General features: G+C 45.5%; 1 long non-coding RNA gene across 5 annotated transcripts in view; it reads left to right on the top strand.

Moving 5' to 3' along the window:
- LOC103350973 (uncharacterized) overlaps positions 1 to 18120 on the top strand; it is a 265690-nt gene that overhangs the window by 124314 nt on the left and 123256 nt on the right. For 3 of the 5 annotated variants that reach the window (XR_016219630.1, XR_016219623.1, XR_016219626.1), the window contains one exon: positions 16275 to 18097. The exons of the other annotated variants lie outside the window; for them this stretch is intronic. This is a non-coding gene — a long non-coding RNA (uncharacterized LOC103350973). Of the gene's footprint in view, positions 1 to 16274; positions 18098 to 18120 lie in introns of those variants that run through there. 5 annotated transcript variants of the gene reach the window in all.

Genomic DNA, 18120 nt, shown 5'->3' with positions numbered 1-18120 from the left:
AAGACCAAATCTAGGAGTTGGGAACTCAATCCCAGTCTCCCACATGAATGGCAGGAATCTAACTACTTGAGCCATCATCTGATGCTTCCTAGAGTATACATGAGCAGGAAGCTGGAAATGGGAGTGGAGCAGGAACCAAACCCAGACATTCTGATGTGGGATGTGGGTATTCTAAACAGCCTCTTAACCACAAGGCCAAACACCACCATCTATTTTTAACATTTTGAGGAACCCCCAAAACCTTCCATTGAAGTTGTGCCATTTTACATTCCCACCAGCATGAACAAGGGTCCCAACTTTTCCATATCCTCACCAACACTCTTTGTTTCTATTTTTTTAAAACAGTAATCATCCTATTGGATAGAATTAGGTTTCTCTGCATCTTGGTTCAGTTTTTTTCTTTTTTTAAGACTTTATTTATGGGGCCGGTGCTGTGGCACAGCGAGTTAACGCCCTGGCCTGAAGTGCCAGCATCCCAAATGGGTGCTGGTTGGAGACCCAGCTACTCCACTTCCCATCCAGCTTTCTGCTGTGGCCTGGGAAAGCAGTAGAAGGTGGCCCAAGTTCTTGGGCTTCTGCACCCACGTGGGAGACCTGTAGGAAACTCTTGGCTCCTGGCTTTGGATTGGCTCAGCTCCAGCCTTTGCGGCCAACTGGGGAGTGAACCAGCAGATGGAAGACCTCTCTCTCTCTCTCTCTCTCTCTCTCTCTCTGCCTTTTCTTCTCTCTCTGTGTAACTCTTTCAAGTAAATAAACAAATCTTTTTTTTTTTTAAAAAAGACTTTATTTCTTTACTTGAGAGGTAGAGTTACAGACAGAGAGGGAGAGTCACAGAGAAAGATCTTCCATCTACTGGTTCACTCCCCAAGTGGCTGCAATGGCTGGAGCTGAGCCGATCCAAAGTCAGGAGCCGGGAGCTTCTTCTGGGTCTCCCACAGAGGCCCAAGCACTTAGACCATCTTCTACTGCTTTCCCAGGCTATACCAGAGAGCTGGATCAGAAGAGGAAAAGCCAAGGCTTGAACTGGTGCCCATATGGGATGTTGGCGCCTCAGGTGGAGGCTTAGCCCAATATGCCACGGCACTGGCCCCTCTTGGTTCAGTTTTACAAGTTTGTCATCCGTATCTCTGAATTATTATAATTATTTAATCTTATATATGTAAAGTTAATTGAAAATAGATCTTAGTAAAAAATAAGAATGGAAGTAGGAGGAGGAGGAGGAAGAAGAGTGGGAGTGCTGGTGGGAGGGAGGGTAGGGTAGGAAGAATCACTGTGTTCCTAAATTTGTACATATGAAGTGCATGAAGTTTGTATACCTTAAATAAAAGGTTTCTGGAAAAGAAAAAAGAAACAGTCTTTGCCACATTAAATAGAAGTGAGTCTGTCATCCTGAGCTTCTTCATTTCTTACCTATCTAGGCTTCAAATAGATGACCCAACATCTGCTGGCTCCTCTTCTAGGTGTTGGCAAACCCTGGTGAGTAGGACTATCAGAGCTCTGCAGAAGTTCATGGTTGAATTTGATCATAAAGTACATGCTTATGGGTGATTTGTTACCTGCAGGTATAAATTATCACATTTCATAGCTATATTTGAAAGTATTTGGGGCCTGGTGTGTGATATGGTGGTTAAGATCCTGTTTGGAATACCCACATCCCATATCAGAGTGCCTGGTTCTAATCCGACTTCCTGCTAACGTGCACCCTGGGAGGTAGCAGGTGTTGGCCATCCACATGGGGAATCTGGATGGAGTTCTGGGCTGCTGGCTTCAGACCTGCGTAGTCCTGGCTGTCACGAGCATTTGGGAAGCGGAGCAGTGGATGGGAGATCTGTCTCCATCAATCTCTTTGTTGCTCCGCCTTTCAAATCAAATGAAGATAAGAAATAAACATTTATAAAAAGAAAATATAGTCATGAAAACTTTATATGACAAAAGTGTAATTACACAGAACCTTGAAATTTTTATCTCTGGAGACTCCAATTTTCTGGATGTGTGTGCAGTTGACCTTATAGGCCATCATTTAAAAAATTTAAAATAAACATGTTTTAGAACAGAAATTAGTGTAGAGAAGGCCCATATTCCATATCCTAGTTCTAATATCTTAGGCTAGTTTGGTACATTTTTTTAATAGTAATGAACCAATACAAAAACACTATTTTAAAATAGAGCCCATTATTTTTTATATTTTCCTAATTTTTACCTAATATCTTTTTCAGTCTCAGGATACCTTCCAGGATTCCACACTGCATTTAGCTGTCGTAGCACCCAGATCCTTCTTGATCAGCAGTTCCTTCAGACTTTTCTTGTTTCTGATGACCTTACAGTTTTGAGGTCAGGCGGGTTGTAGACTGTCTCCAGTGGGATTTGCTTGATGTTTTCTCATGATTAGACTGAGGCTGTGGGCCTAGGGGAGGAAGATCCCAGAGGGGAAGTGGTTTTCATCGCTTCGGATCCAAAGTGCATCCTATTAACGCGACTTGGTGAGGCTGATGCTGATCTCCACCAGCTTGTTGGGTGGTGATTGTCAGGTCTGGCCACTGTGAAGGTACTCACTTCCCTGTGCTGTGCGTACCCTTCTCTTTGAATGGGAGAGCAACGTACGCGGGAGGTGAGAGTTTTGCCCCCTTCCCTTGAGAGTGGTGTATCTAAACAAGTTATTCGGAGTTATTCTCTGTGGGATGTGTTTCTTATTGATTTACTTGATCATTTATTTATAACAACATGACTCATAGATATTTATTTATTTTATGCATTGGTCATAATTCCATACTACTTTATTTTGTTGCTCAGAATCTGGCCATTGGGAGCTCTTTTTGTTGGCACGTGTGTGTATGTGACGTCCTTCCACATTGCTGTGTTTGCTGTTGTTCTTTGCGCTCTTCTTTACCTTTGGGCACTGCAAGTTGCCCCGGGTTCATCTCGTATGCTTCCTGCCTGATTCCTAAATCCAGCCATTTGTCCAAGGTTCACTGGTTCCTTTATTGGAGAAGAGTAATAGAAATCCAGATCTAAGCTCTAGGTGAGCCTGTTGCTACTGGGGTACCATTGCATCTGAGCCCTCTTAGCTGCCCCTCGGTCTTGATGACTATTTTAGGCATTTTGGATAAAAATATTGATGAAAAATATTATACACTTGTCCCGTTTGGAGCAGAACATACTCCACATACTCTCACCTGTTGGGAATTTGGGTTTTGTCTTGAAGACTGATTATTTGGCTTGGATACGTAGAGCTTTGAAAAGACTGTTCATATACTGTGGTGCCACAGTGTTGTGCTGTTTGAATTTTCTACTTGCTTTTTGTAATCTTTCAAAGTAGTTTTGCTTTTGGTGCCTCTTGTAATCCCCTCTCCTTCTTTCTAATTCATTGTTTATAATCTGCTGTCTGCTTCAGAATCAGATAACCAAATTTGATCAGCCTGTCCATAAAGTGAAAGCAAAGGGCACTGAGTGAGGACCCGAACTCCTCTCCAGTAGATATAAATTACCCAGCAAAGTAGTCTTGTCTCTTTCTTTTCCTCTCTCCTTTTATGCTCTTCTTGGGAGAAAGTCCTCAGTAGATGCCGTCAGATATGCTGTAAAGTGTGAGCATCAGACATACCTGAAGTGCGGGTTTGGTCATGTGGTTTGGTATCCAGGTCATTAAATCCTATTTGGAGAGATCTAAGGTGAGCAAAAGGAACAGGAGCCTTCAATCAGTAGACCTGGAAGGCATTTGCACTCTGGCTCTCTTGCTCTGTGACACTGGCAAGTTATTCAGCTTCTCTGAGCCTTTGTTGATACAAAATGAAAGGGTTAGCCTGGGCCATCCCCGGGTTCTTTTTGCAGCTCTCGCATCCTGCGACTTTTGAGCAGGCTTTATTCATCTCGGGAGAGCAATGTGATGAAATGGGCTGGAGAGCATGTAATCTCAGTTAAGCTGCCTACAGATGGAGTAACCTTGGGAGTGTCACTCTAAAAATGCATACTACAGACCCATGCACATGTACGGGTCGGCACCCATTGTAAAAATAGAAGAGGGCTGCCGGTTGGTGGGGGAACCTTGGCTGGGGCCATAGCAAGAACACAGGCACATTCCTGGCAGAAGAGAATACTGGACCTGCACATCCAGTCCCTGGATGCATCAAATTCCCAAGTGAGAAAGATGAACCTGCAAAGTGATGGGAATTCAGGAGTCCATCTCTGTGATGAGAGCTGAAAACACAAAAGCCCAAACTTTAAGGCCCAAGAAAGGAAGTGAAACTCATTCCACCAAAATTAGATGTATGCCAGCATCGTGGATGAGACTGAGTAGGAGGAAAGTAACAAACAGAACAGGTTATGCAGCCATACCATTTGCAAAATTAGGAAAATATTCATGCGAAGAAGCCATATACACTTGGCAAGAATGCATTCAAATTAAAGGATAGACTTTCAGAAGGTTGGGAGAGGACAGGGAGAGAGATAAAATAAAAAAATATATAACTAATAATCTAATAACATGTGTGACCAGAGAACGGTTGTCTGATGTTTGTGTGCACATCTGTTTTGATCATGTGTTTGCATACATGTCACCCTCCCTGGACCATGAGCTCCTTGAGGGCAGGAATTCATACTCCGTACACAGCAGGCTTTGGTGTTGGTGGGAAGGGGAAATGCAGGTTGCAGGGACCATCTCTGGAACAGGTACCTCCCTGAGATTTTGTGGGGACCACATGAGCTCCTAGGCATGAATACTCACTGAAACTGTAAACCTGTTGCCCCGGTGATCCTTAGAATTCAGCTGGCTCAGAAGTTATGAGATCTCAGAACTGCATTGATAGGTTTAGGAATAGATAGGTGGGTTGAAAAAACAGGAAGTTGGATCATCTGGATCATCTCTCCTGCCTTTTGTAAACTCACATGTGAGCCTCAAAATTCATCACTACCATTTCACAAAAACAAGCTATTTTTTAAACATCATTGGGTAAGATACGCATCAAGTACTGTGGGAATTAAAAGCATCACCAGCAGAGATAGTGAATACCAGAATAGGCTTCTGAGGGAAGCCAATAGTTGAATGAGGCCTTGAATGATTTGTTTTTAAATTAGAGGAGAAATTTTATTTACTTAGGTATTTATTTGAAAGGCAGAGTTACAGAGAAAGTGAGAACTTCCATCCATTGGGTTATTCCCCAAATGGTCATAATGATCGGGGCTGGGCTAGGCTGAAGCCAGGAGCCTCTTCTGGGTCTCCCACATGGGTGGAGGGGCCCAAGGACTTGGGTCATCCTTGGCTGCTTTCCCAGGCACATTAGTAGGGAGCTGGATTGAAAGTGGAGCAGCTGGGTCCAAAACCAGTACCCATTTGGGATGTTGGTGCTGCAGGCCGTGGTTTTAACCCACTGTGTCACAACACCAGCCCCTATTTATTTTTTTCATTTAAAAATTCTTATTTATTTGAGAGGGAGATAGACAAAGACACACAAACACACACGTACGGGCAGATGAAGAGTACTTTTATCCACCGGTCACTCCCCAAATGCCACAAAGGCTGAGGATGAGCTGGACCAAACCAGGGATCAGGAACTCGATGCAGGTCTCCCATGGATGACAAAGTGCTTGATGCATCCAGCAGGAGGACGGAATCTACAGCACAGCCGGGACTTTGACCCGGGCTCTCCAATATGGGATGCGGACATCTTTTTTTTGTTTGTTTTAATTTTTTTTTATTATTTGAAAGAGTTACAGAGAGAGGTAAAGACAGAGAGAGAGAGAGAGAGAGAGAAGTCTTCCATCCGCTGGTTCACTCCCCAATTGGCCGCATCGGCCAGAGCTGTACCGATCTGAAGCTGGGGAGCTTCTTCCAGGTCTCCCACACGGGTGCAGGGGCCCAAGGACTTGGGCCATCTTCTGCTGCTTTCCCAGGCCACAGCAGAGAGCTGGATCAGAAGTGGAGCAGCCGGGACTTAAACTGGCACCCATATGGGATGCTGGCACTGCAGGTGGCAGCTTTACCCACAATGCCACAGCACCAGCCCTGGGATGTGGACATCTTAACCATTAGGCCAAATGCCAGCCCCAGAAGGAAAAATTTCCAAGGATAGCACATTTGATGAAATAAATGATCTTAATGAACTGCTCATTATATTCTTCCCTTTTCCCTCACTTCTCCATGGCAGGGTTATTGCAGCCTGGGCCCAGGCCTGCAGTTAGTCTCAGCATGGTCTGGAAGACCCAGAGTTCCAGCCCAAGCTTCTGGGCCACAGGGGACCTTTTCCCAAACCAACACACAAAGTCTCTGAAACTCCTACTGAATCCTTGTGGAAAATTCCCTTATTCAGACGAGCTCTGGGTCAGCTGGCAGATATTTGAAGAGAGCATTCCTTCTGATCTATCGAAGGCAAGAAGTGATTTGAACCCAGGCTGGAGGGGACCCATGAGAGACATGTTGCTGTAGAACCTGATATGAATGAGGCCCAGATATGCACAGAGGGGAGCTGTGACAGCCAAGTGTACACGGCAGTGGTTGGCCCCCAGCCAGATAAGGGTGCAGAGCCTCTTTTTGGCCATAAACCTGACCCAGCTGTGGGGCATGAGTGAACCTTCATAAAAGGAGGGAGCAGGAGTGGCACCTAGTCCACTTGAACCTCGACCTCCCATATTTGATAAATGCAAGGTACCAGATGCCCAATAAGTGATGAAATGCCAAGTGCATCAGTCTCTGAAACAACGAATCCAAGAATGAGATAAGGAATGACTATTCTGCCTCACAGGAAACAGCCAAGAAATGAGTGTGATGTATAAAACTGCACAAGTCTGGGTCCTCTGAAAGCAGCTGATGTAGGTAAACCAACAATGGACGCAATTCTTTTGTCTTCTTTGGTTCCCTTTTGAATGTTCCATTCCTTCTTTTTTTTTTTTTTTTTTTTTTTGACAGGCAGAGTGGACAGTGAGAGAGAGAGAGAGATAGAGAGAAAGGTCTTCCTTTGCTGTTGGTTCACCCTCCAATGGCCGCCGCGGCTGGCGCACTGCGGCCGGCACACCGCGCTGATCCAATGGCAGGAGCCAGGTGCTTCTCCTGGTCTCCCATGGGGTGCAGGGCCCAAGTACTTGAGCCATCCTCCACTGCACTCCTGGGCCACAGCAGAGAGCTGACCTGGAAGAGGGGCAACCGGGACAGAATCCGGCACCCCAACCGGACTAGAACCCGGTGTGCCAGCGCCGCAAGGCAGAGGATTAGCCTAGTGAGGTGTGTCGCTGGCCTCCATACCTTCTATAACTGAAAAGAGGAAACACACCAACCAGACTTGTCAGTATTGCTTGAGTTTCTGATACATTGGGGTGGAGCCCAAGAAAGAGAAGAAAGTAAAAGTTGATGACCTTGTGGCTGCTGCTTTGCAGGCTGCTAGCTGCCCTTCTTCCAGCTGTGACAAGTAAGGCAGTCAACAGCTGAGTTACTGGAAACTCTAGGACTCAGAGAAGCATTCAGAAAGTGCGGATGGAGAACTCAGCAGGAGGCCTGGGCAGGTCCACGTGTACACACGTGCGCACTTCTCTGTACACAATCAGGAGCAACCTCCCACCTTTGGAAACTGTCAGGGCAGAGGCAGAAGGAAAGAGAAGGTTAACTCAGAAGCAGAAAGAAAAGCAATGTGATTTTGATACTGCGTTGTTCAGATGGGTTGATGATATTTGTTACTTTACTTTGTATATTTAGAGTTTTCTAAAGGGAAGAATATGTATTTCTCACACTAAAGGGAATGGATATAGGAAAGATACAATAGCGGAGGTCAATGACAACGTTAGTATAGCACATTCATATCAAGAAAGGCAGAAGGGTCTGGCAGGTTAAGTTGCTGCTTATAAACGCATTCCATTTCCCAGTGCCAATTCCAATCCTGGCTGCTCCACTTCCAATCCAGCTTCCTGTTAATGTGCCTAGGAATGCAGAGAGTGATGGCCCAAGTGCTTGGGCCCCTGCCACCCTGTTTGTGGAAGACTAAAATGGAATTCCCTGCTCCTGGCTCCAGTGTGGCCAGCCCTAGCTTCTGCAACATTTTGGGCAATGAACCAGCAGATTAAAGACCCTCTGTCTCTTCCTCTCTTTCTCTCTATCTCTCTGCCTTACAAGGGATCCAAGGAATGTGACTCAGAGCCCCGAGTTCCCAGTGACCTGCAGAGAGCTACTCCTACCTCCCCCTTGAAGACCGAGGATAATCTGCTATGCTCTAGTGGCTTCCTGGTCTCCATACTCCCTTCCCTTCAATTCACCTAGTGGATCAGTGCCAAATTCACACTCTTGAATACAGTCCTAATATATCAGTTTTCTTATTCACATTTTAAAAATGTTTATTTCTTTTAAAGATTTTTACTATTTATTCGAAAGACAGAGTTACAGAGAGAAGTAGAGACAGAGAGAAAAAGAGAGAGAGAGAGGCCTTCCATCTGCTGGTTCACTTCCCAAATGACCACAATGGCCAGAGCTGAGCCAATCCGAAGCCAGCAGCCAGGAGCTTCTTCCAGGCCTCCCATGTGGGTGCAGGGGCCCAAGCACTTGGGCCATTTACTGCTGCTTTCTCAGGCACATTAGCAGGGAGCTGGTTCGGAAGTGGAGCAGCTGGAACTTGAACCAGCGCCCATATGGGATGCTGGCGCTGCAGGACGGGGCTTTAACCCGCTGCGCCACAGCACCAACCCCTATTCACATTTTTTGTGGTTCTCTTTTGCTCACTCAATAACTCATCCATTTAGACTTTAAACTTCTCGCTGGTGTCCAATTTGGGGTCCCATTTACTTTTCTAGTTCTCTGCACCCTTCTTGCTTTTAGTTCAACTACCTGCTCCCACTTCCTGAGGGGTCTCTTGTTATTCCCCAGAGTCCATTTGCTGCTGCTGATCAGTGCCCATCCTCATGAGTGCCAGCTCTGCCACTGAACCCTCGTCTGCCTTTGAAGGGTCATTTGACTGCTACCTTCTCCACGAAGCCTCTCCATAACCACAGTCTATCCCAGGGAATCTTTTACTTATCTCATGGCGCTGGTCAGGTGTCCCCTACCATTACATACCAGATAACTCTACATTTTATCTTCTTTATCCAATGGAAAGCACTTTTCCTATTTGCTGTCTTTTTTCTCTCACTTTTTTTATTGTGAAAAGTAGCACGTGTTTATAAAAAAGTGCACGTAGCTAAAAATATACTGCTTAATAAATTATTACAAAGAACACAGCAAGTAACCGGCACCCAGCACAAGAAGTAAAGCATCGATGGTACTTCAGAAGTCCTCTTCACCCGCTCCCTGTGTCCCTTCCAGCTCCCCTGCCCCACATGCACTCTCCTGTCTTTCTCAGCACCTGCCACAGAAGGGTGGGTCTTAGCAGGTGGTCAGGAAATGCTGGCAGGATAAATGAAAAGATGGTGAGGTAGGTATGGCCTAAGGGGACATCAGCTGGATTTATTATCATCTCTGGAAAAGGGGCCCGCACTTCATTTCTCCTACCTACTGGTGGGCACCATGTCTGTCCACATAGGCAGGGTGCACCCAGTGCAAGGCATACCCAATGCAGAGCGCACACGCAACAATTGCAGGGTTGTCAAGAGCAGGTTGAAGAACGCTCGGCTCCTGAGCAAGGAAAGGCACTGCTTTATCTAAGGTGTGTTTTGTGCTGTCGACAAGATAGGGAGAAACAGTGGCTCTCTTTGGGGTGTCTACAGGGATCTAACAAGAGCCACTTAGACACCTGATTCATGGCATCAGTGCCAGGGAGAAATGGGGGTTGTAACTGAACTTACAGCAAAGTCAGTTGAATTCCATGTTCAGAACTTCTCAGAAGCCCTGAGTGGGAGAGGATCTGGAATGATCCAAGGGTAATAGAACCAGAGAAGATAACAGCATCTCATGCCATCTTGTTGCTGTGACCAGTCACCTTTTCAATATTTATGTTTTATTTTTATCTCTGTATTAGAGAGGCATTATTTGTGCACAGGCTGTTAAAAAACAGTTCTGAGGGAAACACACTTCCAGCTGCTTCCTCCTGTTTTCCATCTGCTGCATTTATGCGTCTTTGTATGCATTTAACTGTTGCTTGTCAGTGTAATTGGGATTTTCTGAGGACAGGGAAAAAAAAATTCCCTGAGGGCGGATTGCCAGTTCAATTGATCTGAAAGAGATGATCTTGGTTAGTCAGTAATAAACATTAAACTTCCAAGTGCAGCAATAAAATAAGCAGCAAGTAACTTCAAGTTGTAAGAGTTAACTTGCTTCAGTTATATCTTTGTATTCCTATATTTACGCATCAGCCACTCTTTCTCCCATTTAATCTTAAATATGTAAATCCTCAATTTATCTGGAATTACTCAGTGAAAGGCTGATGTGTGAGTGTGGCAGATTATAATATTCCATCGCCACCCCTGATCCTCTTACCTCTTATTCTTTTCATAGCAGATCAAAAAAGCTGTGTGCGTGCCACAAGAATATATTATTTTAAGAGACTTGGACTTAGAAATTGATTTCCTTGATGAGAACAAGAAAAGTCTCCTTCTGACCCAGAGGGTCACTCCATAATCCTGTCACTCAGCATCAAAAAAGCTTTTTTCCCCCTCTTTTAGGAGAAGATGAGAATATTTCTGAAAAGGAATTAATTTTTCAGCTCCAGTAAAAACAGTGACTTGCAGACTTAACCACTGCGAGAAAGAGAGGTCCTGTTTAGAATGCATCTCCCGGGCTTGAAGCAAGCTCCTGATACATTCAAGGGTCAAACAGTGGAGATTGGAACATGTGCTATGGGATGCAGCTGATATTATATTTTATTGATGATTTTAAGGCTTAGCTAGAATCTTCTCAGTTTCTCTCCCTCTCTCTTTTGTAAAGGGATTTTACTGCTTCAAAATACACAATAATGAAGCTTGGTGTGAGCAGTCTCTCCTTGTGTATGGATTTAAGTTAATAGGCCATTAAGCGGCACGTGGTTTTCACCAGCATCCCATGCAAGGCCATCTCCCCACTCTTTTCTTTGCACTTCTACCTGAGTTGGAAGTTACCCGTGCAACCTGAGCAGCAGATCTCCGTGTCTGAGCCACAGGAGAGCTTTGCAAACTTCTGATGCCCCAGCCACGTTGCTGGAAATTTTGATTCAGTTGTGGTGAGGCCCAGGCTTCTGAAAATGATTCTTACAAGCAGCAATGGCTGAGAACGACTCAACTGCAGTAAACGCTGAAGCCACGTGGCCTTCTCTAACTGTGCAGTTCGTCCTACAGAGAACTAACCTTGGCAGTCCCTAGGGTCCGTTGTTTAACCAGCTTCTACATAAAGGTGTGTTTGATGGGTATTTCCAGTCTTCCCACAAAGATGAAGTCTCAGGGTCTCCTTAACAGAGGCCTTGAAAAAGTTTGTGGAAATGCATATTATGGAAAGACTGCATGGGTTTCAAAAATGAGTGTACCAAAATAAATGTAGCTTTCGATTTTTTCCCCATGAACTTTTGGAAGTAGTTTCATATTGGAATCACTCAAATTAATATTGTAGCTTCCATTTTATTGGTGGGTAAAGTGAGCTTAGAAACACATCTTCTCAAATCAGGAAATCTGTGTGTATATACTACATATATATTCATCTATAAAATAAAACAATATATAATGAGGTGTTTGCAAAATAATGGAACTTAAGGTTTCTGCCTACACTTTAAGCTGCAACCAAAGTGATCTTTGTTGGAGAGGCCAGAAGTTTCACCGTTAGTGATTCATTTCTTAGTATTAAGCTTGTCACCCCAGTTGATTACCTTTAAAAATCCCTTGATGTCTGAGCGACAATGTGTTCTGTCCCCAGTGTCCTGGTGAGAGGGAGTGTGTCAGAGCCTGCTGGGTACAGGGTTGTACAGAAGGGCATGACCAGGGCCACTTTGGCGGGTGTGGGAGCTGGAGAGGAGCGCAGAGGGCCACATGTACAAGGCTCCCACACTTCAGTTAATGCTCTGCTGTCAGCACCTTGAAATTCTCTACAATGATTTTTTTTTTAAAACAAAGGTCTCATTTGTCCTGAGTAGGCCTCCAGAGAGAAATTGTATGTTGCTCCCTACTGGGGTCTCTGCTGGGGACCGAGTGGACTCTGTAGGAGGAGGTAAGGAGTTGTGGGACCCACGGAAGGGCTCACATTCCTGGGGCTGTGGCTAGCCAGGGGTGAGCAGCCTGACAAATGCCCATTATGTCCTTGGGCTCTTAAGAGGACACTTCGGTGGGTGGCGTGTGTGCTCCACAGTGACGTCCTGAGCTACCACTCATTTGTAAACATTCAAGCACATTTAACTGATCTCAGACGCCAAGCATAGGTTGTTCACTGGGGGTATCATTGTAGTCCTGCATGGAGCCACATACTCCTGCAGGGAAAGTCATTGACAAAGTGCAGTGGCACAGAATGCACAAGGTGACAGGGGAGCAGGTAGGAGGCACCTGCCTCATCTTGCAGGTCGGGGAAGGCAGGATGTCCATGCTGAAGTTGAAAGCTGAACCGTAATTCACCGTGCCAACAGGAGGAACTGGAGTGTCCTAGATAGCATGAATGGCACATGCAAAGGCACAGGGGCACAGAGAGGAAACTATGCCTTAGAGGAAATGAACTGGAAAATGCCAGGGAAGGGCTGCAGTGTAAAGAAATTACTTCGGAAGGGTGCACAGTGGGCGTCAAGTCAACAATGCTGCTCCTAAGTCATAAAATAGGCATTGTGTCATCTCCCAGCAGCCTTATGGGTAGCTCCAATAGTTAACCCATTTTACAGAGGAGAGAACCAAGACCTGATTGAGTAATTTGCCTAAGGTCATACCGTTAGTGAACTGTAGAATTAGACACATCAGATGCACGTGTATCTGTTCACAAGGTCTGAGACCTAAATCACTGTATCACACAGTCAAGAGAGTTGAATTTTAGAAAAGTGGGAAAATGTTGAAGAATTTTAAGCAGGCAGGTGACACAAAGAACTTTGCATGTTAGCAAGACAGTTTTTGCTGCAGCACTCAGTTGTATTCAGTGACTGGGGGCTCCTTTTGTCAGCACACAGATGTGCCTATCCCTGTTCTTCCACGTGCCTGTTTTTTGTAGCCTAAAAGACACAAAGAAGCCCAATACAGCGCCTTCCTAATTTCTAAATTGGAAACTTGGGGCAGAGTTAAGTGGGAGCAGACTAGGGAATCTCAGGGCTAGAAATGAAGTTCTCGGTTTATCTGTGGTTTGCCTTCATCATAGAGTCTTACCTGTATATCATAGGTTAATATTCCTAAACCAAGAAACCAGATGACTCCAAATGGTAAGCTTGTGGTGAAATTAAAGGAAAAACTCAAGTCCCTGTAATCATTCACAAGATTCAGTAAAAATACACACACACACACACACAACCCTAAAATTCTCTCTATAATCTCACCCCTCTCTGTGTTCTGCTGTCATTTCCCTTTCAAAGCTCCCTGAGAAATTCACCCTTGACCACATGGGGTCTTCCCCCCTAGAGCTTTTCCTATTATCTTTTTATCTTGGAGGCCTGCATCTGATGTCCTCGCCCCTCAGATGTCACTGGATTTGCATGATCAAGTGGAAAGTGGTTTTGGGGTCTGCCATAACTGGGTTCAAGGCTTAGGAATCTTTGACCCAAAGGTTCGTGGTCTCCATGTCTGCATCTATAAAAATACTAAGTTACTGTCAACCCAGACAGTTGGTTGGGGACTGAATGAGACAAAATATTTGAGAGGACAGTGGTCGCCCTTTTCTATAAGGGCTAAGTTCCAAGACCCCCAGATGATGACTGAAACCTCAGATAGCATGGAACCCTTTATACATTCCATTTTTTCCTGTATGCACATACCTGTGATAAAGTTTAACTTGTATATTAGGCATAGTAAGAGATCAACGATGACAATAATAAAATAGAACATTATAACAGTGAATGGTAATAACAGTTATATAAATATGATCTCTCTCTCTCTCTCAAAATATCTTGTTGTTCCATACTTCTCATGATGATGTGAGATGATATAGTGCCTATGTGATGAGGTGAAATGAAGAGAATGATGTAGGCACTGTGATGCAGCATTGGCCAACTATGGCAATAGGTGATCTGATAATTGAGACAGCTACTAAGCGATGGGTAACACATCCAGTGTAGCTATGCTGGACAAAGGGGTGATTCATGCCTTGGTTGGGACTAAGTAGGCCATCACAGGATTTTATCACACTTCTCAGAATGGTGCACAATTTAAACTCATGAAGTGTGTATTTCTGGAATTTTCTGTTTTTTTTTTCTTTAGAAAAATATATTTGAGGGGTTAATATTGTGTTGCAGTGGCTTGTAACGCTGGCACACTGTATCGAAATGCCAGTTTGAGTCTTGGCTGCTCCACTTCTGATCCAGCTCCCTGCTAATGCCCCTGGGAAGGCAATGGATGCTGGCCTAAATGTTTTGGTCCCTGCCACCCACATGGGAGATTTGAATGGAGTTCTGGGCCTTTAGCTTTGTCCTGGCCCAACCCTGTATGTTGCAGCCATTGAGAGAGTTAGTCAGCAGATGGAAGATCTCTCATTCTCTGTCTCTCTGTCTCTGTCCCTCCCTCTCTCTCTTATTCTATGTTTCAAATAAAAAATTATTTGAGGGAGAGGGAAAGTGAGGGATGGACAGACAAAGAGATCTTCCATCTACTGGTTCACTCCCCAAATGGCTTTGATAACTGGGTTTGGGCCAGGCTGAGGCTGGGAGCCAGAAACTCAACCCGGATCTTCCATGTGAGTGGTAGAGACTCAACCACCTGAGCCGTCATCTGCTGCCTCACAGGATCTGTGCTGGTAAGAAACTGGAGTCAGGAGGTGGAGCCAGGAATCAAACCCATGGACTTTGATAGGGGATTCAGGCATCTTAACTGCTGGGCCAAATGCCTACCCTCCCTTAATATTTTTGGTTACACTTAGCCATGGATAACTGACACTGTGGAGAATGAACAGGTAGCTAAGCAGAGACTCCTCACCTGGTCTCTTGTAGGCTACCTGTGGATTTCCCTTCCTTCCTTCCCCCGAGACCTCAGCAGACACCACTCTCGGGTCCAGCCATCTGTCCCCTGAGCTCCCCGGCCCAGACTCTTCTTCACACCCTGCCTTTCCAGCAGTCAGAGGTCCTGTGCTGACTGTTGGCTTGGCCAGCACTTTGCTTCTTCTGCTGAGCCTGTGAAGAGCCTCCCCAGTCAGGCTGATAATTGTGTTTGAATGTTCTTACGGTGCCCACTATGAAGAAGAGAGGCCACAAACATAACAGTTGTCGACATTGGGTAGAAAGGGCACACAATGTGGAGAGGACAGAGGAGGCTAGTGGAATAATAATGTGCCAGAATTTTTAAAGCTTTTTCCTTTATATTTATTCAGGATAGTGACTGTGCCAAGGATTCGCATGTATGGATCACCACTACTGAGTTGGTTGAAATACTTGGACACACTTGCTATACTTGGTCCCAGAAAAGGCAGATGGGGTTACACTCAAGTTTTTTTAGAGGAGCCCCCATGAATCTCTCAGGATGTTGTGATCTCATGAATGCAAATAGGAGAATGCAAATTATTTCTTTTCCTTTTGAACACACTCCTATTGGAGAGGAGAGACCAAGAGAGGAGAAGGGAAGGCAAATCTAACTGTTCAGCTACCCTGTCTGGCCATGCTAGGTTCATAGCAACAAAAGCCACAGCCACAGTGGCACTGAGGATCACCGAGTGTACTTAGTAGGAACCAGGCACAGTTTCAGTACCTTACCACTCAGAAATCTTTTAATCCTTCTAACGATCCAGTAAATAGATTCTCTTCCCCTACGTTACAGAGGAGAAAACCGTGGTACTGGGGGGTTAAGTAATTTACATAACTTTTTGAAAGGGAAAGAGACAAAGCACCAGCGAGCACTTCCATCTACTGGTTCACTCCCCAAATGCCTGCAACAGCTAAGACTGGACTGGGCTGAAGTAGGTAGCCAGGAACTCAATCCAGGTCTCCCATGTGAGTGGCAGGGATCCAACTACGTGAGCCATTGCCTGCTGCCTCCCAGGGTCTGTATTTGTAGGAAGCTGGAATTGGGAGCAGAGCCAGGACTCGAGCCCAGATGCTCCAATGTAGGACATGGGCATTTTCACTAGAATTTTCACTGCCAAGCCAAATGCCCATCCCTTTTCTCATAATCTAACTTAGCTATGAATGGTACAGCCAAGAGGTAACCTTGAAAGTTAGCTCCAGAACCAGAGCTTATCATCCTGTGTTTTGCTGCCCAGGTAGCACATGTAGTGACTTGTGGTAACACCAACCCTTTTATTGTAGGTATGTGCGTGAGAACACATGACTCAAGCCTCCTGGAGAGGGCAAGACCAGGACTGCATCCACCAGTGGTCTCATCACGCTCAGCCTTGCCTTCGTGTCCCCAGGTGAGGATTCCATGAACATTTCTGAATGCCTTGGATGTAGGGCTCCACACTCCTGGATATTCAACAAACGACCCAGGCGGCGTCTCTGCTGTTCAGTGTGCCCATCCCTCTACCCTCACGATGGGTGTCAATCATCCTGCAAAGCCCTCCTTTCTTTTGAACCAGGGAATAGCCTCAGATTGCTCAGGGACACCACCCCCAATGGATGACAGTTGGTGTGGAGGCCAAACCTGTTCTTGTCCTGGCCCAGGGGAGTAGGGATGATGCCAGGGTTCTGTTTAGAATCCAGCGCAGGGCTACGCATACTGCCGACAGTGAATGAGTGACTGCATGAATGAATGCCTAAGGACCTCGGGTACCCGTGCATTCACCATAGATTCTCCTATGACTCCGATTAAGACCAGTGGTTTTAATCAAGGCAGAATATCTTCTTTAAACACAAGGATTAGCCTCTATGAAAAGAGAAATGTAAACAGGACTCTAATTAGAGAATTTACTAATTATTCTTCCCTGCTGAGGACATTAGCTGGGGTTTAGTCTTTAGCTGTGACAGCCATACGACTTTCTCTTTATCTCCAGAAAGGGGGAAAAATGGACTGGAAAGATTCATTTCAATACCCCGATTCCTTTCCCGCTCTCTTTCACCCTCAAATAAAAAAAAAAAAAAGATATTCCAGCATGAAAGATCACAGACGCAGCCCCAAACAGCGGACCCAGGCTGAGTGCATTCAGGAAGCTGCTCACTCCTGGAGCCCCAACTGCTGAGGCAAAGATAAATCGGCAGGAAGATTTCTTTGGAATGATGTGAATTTAATGAATCATGAAAAATATCCCCAGCTGTTCTTAAATTTAAGGGAGATTGAGTGATAACAAAAGATAGTTTCCCTTCCTCTTAGATGTAGGTTGGATCGGAAAGAGCTGTGGTTAAAAAAAAAAACCCCTGAGGCCAAAAGCTTGCCTTTTCTTTTCCATCTCTTCTATTGTTGAGGGGGAAAAAGCTGTCTGCAGTCAGCAGCCGCTGAAGGGCGTGATGAAGAGTGTTTGCTGTTCCCAGACTCCAGAACGCTCCACTCGGATTTCAAAGATCAGGAGGCAGACGTGTAGAAAGTGACGGAGCCTTCTCTCACCACCCCCCAGCCCCCACACCTCTCATCCCACACCTCCGTTAATACACGGACTTGCCGAAATTAAAAATAATGATCCCCCTTTACCATCCTAGCTGCTGCATCCGTCACTAGCCCAGCCCTGGAGATCTGTGTTAACCCCTTGATTTGTGTGGGCTCCTAGTCCTGCCTGACCTCAGTGGGTCCCCTTGTGGATGGAGCTAAGCTTCAGAGAGTCCCAGTTTAGATCCAGAGATCAATGCTGGGGTTGGGGGGCTCTGGGGAAGGTTTGAGGGACATGAGTGACTTCCTTTCTTTCCTCCTCCTTCCCTTCCAGCCCTCTGCTTCCAGGGGTGCCCTAAAAGAGGCCGAGCCTCACCCTTGGAGGCCAATCCCTGGGCACAAGGCCCAGGTGCTCAGCCTGCTCTTCTGCTCTGCTAAAGGCCAAAGACAGGTGAATTCATTAGGAGTGAATGCCGACTCACCTGCTACCTTGGGATCTATCACCTGTCCTTAGATCAACTTCCCTTTCCTTCAAGGTGGGACAGCTAAGCACAATGGGTGCCAAACAAGACTTTTTTTTCCCCTTTAAGGCAATTTTTAACTTTTAAGTGTAGGTGAGAGAAGCGTTTAAACTAT

This window comes from Oryctolagus cuniculus, chromosome 13 (genome assembly GCF_051225735.1).
Source record: "Oryctolagus cuniculus isolate XC-2025 breed Fujian yellow rabbit chromosome 13, ASM5122573v1, whole genome shotgun sequence".
NCBI classification, from domain to species: Eukaryota; Metazoa; Chordata; class Mammalia; order Lagomorpha; family Leporidae; genus Oryctolagus; species Oryctolagus cuniculus.
This window is presented reverse-complemented; position numbering and strand designations above follow the sequence as displayed.